General features: G+C 43.0%; 1 long non-coding RNA gene across 2 annotated transcripts in view; it reads right to left on the bottom strand.

Moving 5' to 3' along the window:
* Window positions 1-1,513: 1,513 nt before the first annotated feature.
* Window positions 1,514-6,000, bottom strand: part of LOC136565668 (uncharacterized) — a 115,236-nt gene continuing 110,749 nt past the window's right edge. Inside the window, exons 11-12 of one of the 2 annotated variants that reach the window (XR_010784897.1) lie at window positions 2,901-2,981; window positions 1,514-1,796 (exon numbers count right to left, since the gene is read on the bottom strand). This is a non-coding gene — a long non-coding RNA (uncharacterized lncRNA). Of the gene's footprint in view, window positions 1,797-2,135; window positions 2,288-2,900; window positions 2,982-6,000 lie in introns of those variants that run through there. The other variant, XR_010784896.1, reaches the window with a different exon arrangement.

The following is a 6,000-nucleotide window of genomic DNA, read 5'->3' as shown; positions in this document are numbered from 1 at the left end:
GTGACTGTATCTGCCAACCATTCTTTCACTCCCTTTGAGTCCCTCACCACCCTGCAAGATTCCCCCATCACACAGAGCATTTCACATCCATTGTCTCCTTATCTCCCTGCCAATAAAAAAAAAATGTTTGATTTTTTTTTTTTCCCAAAGTTTTGTAGCAAACACATAATTTCTTTACACACTTTAGCCAAGCCTTTGGAGGATACTTATTTCAAGCAGTTAACACCTGACCCCAATTTTTGTGGGTAATTAGTGAGCTAGATAACCACACAAAGTGGGTAATTATTTAGTACCCAAGGGTACTGTACAAGAGGGTAGAGGCTGGCGGTGTTAACAAAAGCACATCCCTAATTATTGTCTCCATCCCGATGTTTTAAGAATAGTTACTTCCACCTAATGATCCATGATAAATCAGTAAACTCTTCGATGGGATAACCAAGGGCAGGGAGGGAGGGCAAACCAACAGAAGGCACAACTTCAATTTTTTGTGCAAACTCCAAGGAAGAGAGAGGAATCCCCTTGGAGAAGGCAAGACTGGAAGTGCCTGCTCTGGGACAGCCTGAAAACCATCCCTAAAAGCCACCAGGGTGGTTGGGAAGGGTGAAAAATCACTTTAAAGCTGTGCAAATGGGGTGTTCTGTGTCTGGGGAGGGTCAGAAATGCCCAGGGAGTTGCACTAGGCGGGAAAAAAAAAATATCATGTTTGATGAATTTCAATTATCCATCACTGCCAATATTTATGTTGCATTTTTCCCATGGAAAATGCTGCATCCTCAGGAGGATTGTCCTCAAATTTGAGAAGGGAGAAATGGGATATGAAATATTTAATATTAAATTTATATATATACATATAATATATATAAATATATAAAATGTATATATGTATAAAATATATATAAAATTATATATAATTTTCATATATAAATTATATATAAATATATATACACACATATATATATACACACATATATATACATAAATTACATATATATAATTTATATATAAATATATATATACACACACATATATATATATATAAAAAAAAAATATATATATATATAAAATTTCTTAAGATTTGAGGTTTCACCCTGAAATCTGGCAAATTTTGAAATACATCAGTTACTAAGTGATGGAGCTGTAGGAATATTTGAAATATTGAAATATTTGCAATATTGAAAACAGAAGCTAAACAATATTCAGTAGTTAAATCCACACAAATATCCCCAAGGCAGGGGTCAGAGGAGGGTGCCACACTGGTTTTGGTGACAGGAAAAGGAAAGTAAAACTCAAGTTCCACCTCAGCCTGAGGAAGAATTTCCCACATGGAGGCGGCAGAGCCTGAACAGCCCAGGGAGGTTTTGGTTCCCCCTGTCCTGGAGCCACCCCAGCCCCACCTGGCTGTGTCCCCGTGTCCCTGCTCCAGGTGACCCTGCCTGGCCAGGGCCGTTGGGCTGGGCCATCTCCAGAGCTCCCTTCCCACCCCAAATGCTCTGGGACTCTGTGAGAAAAAAAATAAAAATAAATAAAATTGTTTTAATCAGCAGCAGCAGCAGCACATGATAAAGAAGAGTTTGCTGGAAATGGATCCATGGAACAGGAGCGCTCCCATCCCCTGCCCACCGCCTGAGCACTTCACACTCACTTAAGGACATCCTCAACCAGGACATTAGGCTCAGAGGAAAAGCACTTTCCTCTTTTAATTGCTTTTATGAATCACCACCGACATCCAGACACTTCATTTACTGGAGTCCAGCAACCCCGTTTTGCAAACACTCAAATTCCAAAATGGTAAAGGCCTGGCAAAAATAATAAGATAAAAATAATAATAAAATAAAAATAATAATAAAATAAAATAATAATAATAAAATAAAAATAATAATAAAAAAATAGAGGCGTCATTCTGTTTGGTTTGATCCCAGCTTTGCATTTAACTCAACTTGCTGCTCTGGGCCAGGCACTGCACAAAAAAGCCACAACTGGCAGCATCACCTGGCCCTGTGAGCACCAGGAATTCAAAATTTAAACAGAGAAAGTTTCAGGGGTTTCCACAACTTCTCATATTTCTCTATTGTTCAGTGGTTTGTTGGGTTTGGGTTTTGTTTTTTTTTTCTGGAGTGAAATAACCACAACAGAAAGAGGCCTGAAAATTGTTCTCATATTTAAAAAGGGGCCAAGTCTCTGCAGTCCATTTATAAATAAATATAAATAAAATTGGTATCCCCCCCGCTAATCCTCTCAGGGACATGGCTTGCAGGAAATTCTTGCAGAGAAAGTTTGCAGAGAGAAGCTGGAAAACAGAAAGGAAGAATGAATTTAATCATGGAGACAGGATCAAAGGGAGGAGAGACCTTGGCAGGTGCTGTTGTAGCAGAAATAGAGTAAACACAAACTATTATAATTTTTTTTTCCCTCAGATCAATTGGAATTAGCAATTCAAAGGGGAAGACACACAGGAGAAGGGATGTTCAGCCAGGGAGGAAGCTTTAGGGACTTTAGCATTAAATATAAAACCTTGAGGCCTTTTTGAGAGCAGTCAATAACTTCACTCTGGGCAGAGTGAACAGAAATCATTTAGGAAATATCTTTAAAATAATGCTTACAGCTCAGCTGTAAGGACAGCATACATGAGAAGAGTTTCCAAATTGATAAAATATCTGCGGGGGAGTAGAAAACATTCAGTAATAGAAATTAAGAATTGAAATGATGCGAGGAAAGGTGAAATTCAGAGTGGAAAGCAAAACTGGGCAAAGTTGTCATGATTTGGACATTTCCAGAATGGTGACCTTGCCAACCAAAAACTTCTAATTTGAGTCTCACTGTTTTGCAGATCAACTCCACACCGAATCACTGATAAAAATCAATATTCTGCAAAACTACAGAACCATCAGGACAACACTTACCCCATCCCTGGAGGCTTGGGAGCCCTTGGAAGAAGCTGCAGTGTCCACATCGCTTTTGTCACCCTCCTCTGATCCCCTGCTCTTCAACAGAGAGGACAGAGAGTGGTTCAAAATCATCCCAGTCCCATTTCACCACCTCCAAATCCTTTTCACCCAGCAGCACCTTTCCCCTCCAAACCAACAGATTTTGCATTGAAAAGTGGTGCTTGGATTTCCCCCTTACCCTTCAGTTCTGCCAACGGGCTCTCCCTGAGCCCCAACCCCACCCTTCCCTGGATATTGGGGAAAAATTGAAATAATAAAGGTGAGAAAGGCATAAAACGATTGGATTTAAAGGTGGTAAAGCGAGGGGAAAGGAAAATGGAGTCTCTGTGGCTCTGGGCACGGGGAGCCAGGTGTGGACAGGGACGTGACAGACAGGATGAGTGCCAGGACTGCTGGGGGCCTGCAGACCCTGCTCAGTGTCTGTGCCAGGAGCAGCAGCTCCCGCTGCCCCTCTGCCCTCCTGCATCGCCGCCCTGCAGGCTCTGCTCCACCCCAAACTCGCAGCTCCTCCTGCCCACAATGCACAGAGACAGCCTCAACGCTTCCAGGAGACGCAACGTGGAGAAAACAGGCAGAAAAATCTGAATTTCAGCTCATTCGCTACACTAACGAATCACCTTACTTGGGATTTTTAATGTGCTGTGATAATGTGCGATACTGTGTCTCGAGTCGGTTGCACAAAAACAGTTTTGGGTGATAAATCTTATCAGTGTAAAGCTAAAAGAGGTGTCAGCACAGAGGCAGCCCATCAGAGACATTTCTTCCCAGCGTGATCCTTGCAATTCCAACGTGAGTGCCTCTGAACAGCTCACTCAGGATCAGCTCCTCTGTCTTCACAGCTCCCTCAGGAGGAGCAGGGACCTCTGTTTTATAGGCAGGGAGAAGAACCAAAGGAAAATAAGTGACTCATCCCAGACCCCACAGGGAGTCCACAGCAGAACTTCTGGGCCTGCACCGAGGGCTTGACAAAGAAAAATAAATGGTTTCACTCTAAAGGTAGGACCTGTGCAGCCTTTGCCCATCGATAATAAAACGAGACAAGCCCCACGAGCAAGGAACAAAATTAAAATGCCAACCTTCATTCACCTGGTATCTCCAGGAAACCCAAACTCGTGTTTCCCGCAGGAAACACCAATTCCCAGAGAAACCCCTCCCAAAGCCACCCTCACCTGGCATCATTCAGCACCAGCCCCTCCTTGTCACTGTTTGACCCACACGGGTGGTCCCGCGTGGAGCCAAGTGCAGCAGCAGCAGCCCCCAAGTGCTTATTTGATCACTTTCCGGCTTAATTGCCAGTTTTAATTACTCGCATGGCAACAACAAGAAGTCAATCTGGCAACGGAAATCCATTCTTTGAACAACTTCTGCCTCTTCCCTCAGACACAAACTATTGCTCTATAAGCCATTCCTGATTAACAAGGGGCCCTCGTGGGAAAGCCACTGGGTTTCATTTCCTTCAGCTGACAGCCCCAAGTCCCTAAAATCCAAGGGCAGAAGAACCTTTATTTTATGGTGGCAAGATGACACTGGTTTTCCCCTTGCCATTTTCCTTCAGAAGGATGCATCAGCACTGCATTTGCTCCTCCATGTGGTGGGATTTCTCAAATAAAAGCGTATGTTCGATATGTCTGAGCTTGGAAGCAGAGCTGCATTAGCCTGTTAACCATCCACGTTTGCTTCAGACTTGGCCAGCCACCTAGAAAACCTGCCAAGACCTCTCTGGCAGCATTTTCCTCACAGTTCCAGGAAAACATGGAATATTCAAAGAATTTCAGGGCCTCGTTTGTCACCACTCTCCTTGCCCACTTAGAGCTAAATCACAGGCAAATTGCTCTAATGCCCTATTAAAGATTTAAAAATGGTCTTCTCCAGACGAGGGTATCTGAGGACAAATCTCTGCTAATATATAATGCAAAAAGCCCTGTTCAGATGTGATGCAATGTGGCAGGAGGCAGGGAGGGAGCTGCTGCACAGCCCTGCAACTTCCCAAGGGAGTTCTGTCCTGTTTGGGGCTTTTAAAGCTCCCTCAGCCAGCCAGGCAAAGCAGAGATTGCTGTTGTGCTTGCTGTTATTCCACAAATGGCTGCGACCTGACAGAGGGCAGGCTTAGATGGGATATTTGGAATAAATTCTTCTCTATGAGGGTGGGGAGGCCCTGGAATGGATTTCCCAGAGAAGCTGTGGCTGCCCCTGGGTGCTTGGAAGCGTCCAAGGCCAGGTTGGAGCACCCTGGGATGGTGGAAGGTGTGGAATTAAATGATTTTTAAGGTCCCATCCAACCCAAACTATGAGGGAATTCTGAACCCATTGAGATTTCAGGGTAAGAAGGAAACAAAAAGCGAATTTCCAGCAGAGCTCATCACTCCTGGGGCTGAAGGCAATGCTGTTGAAGAGCTGATCTAGGGACAGGGAGGTGACCAAAGGACATCGATTCCATACCCAAAATTCAGAGCAGGGAGGTGGCCAAAGGACATCGATTCCATACCCAAAATCCAGAGCAGAATCCATGGGAATGACACCTGGAGACATTTCCTTTGCAATTTAAACCAAGAGCCAGCTCCTCTAAAAGAGGAAGATCCTGAGGGAACAAAGTCACTCCTAACCAAGAGCAAACACTGGCACAGAGAAAAAAGCTTTAAATAATTTGGAGAGGGTTTTTTTTTTTTTCCTTAGAGAGAATAAAACCTCCTTGTGATTTCAGATGTCAAGCAGAGTTTTCTTGATTCCCAGCAATAATTTATGGATTAAACATTTTACCTCTTAAACATTTTACCCCAGACTCGAGTATGGATGGAGAGTTCCCTGTTGCTGACAGCTAAGCAATAATAAAAATTCATATAATACTATAAATAATACTATACATTATAAACTATATTTTCTTATATTATAAATTTATTGGGTTATATATTAATAATATAAGAAATAAATATGGTATTTCTGAGCAGTGATTTCTATCCTAAGACCTCCAACCAGCCCTGGTTCAGCAGCCTCACCACATCTCTACTAACATGGAATGCACTGGACACTGATTGTGGCTTTTCCATTAACACCTCCC

This window comes from Molothrus aeneus, chromosome 22 (genome assembly GCF_037042795.1).
Source record: "Molothrus aeneus isolate 106 chromosome 22, BPBGC_Maene_1.0, whole genome shotgun sequence".
NCBI lineage: Eukaryota > Metazoa > Chordata > Aves > Passeriformes > Icteridae > Molothrus > Molothrus aeneus.
This window is presented reverse-complemented; position numbering and strand designations above follow the sequence as displayed.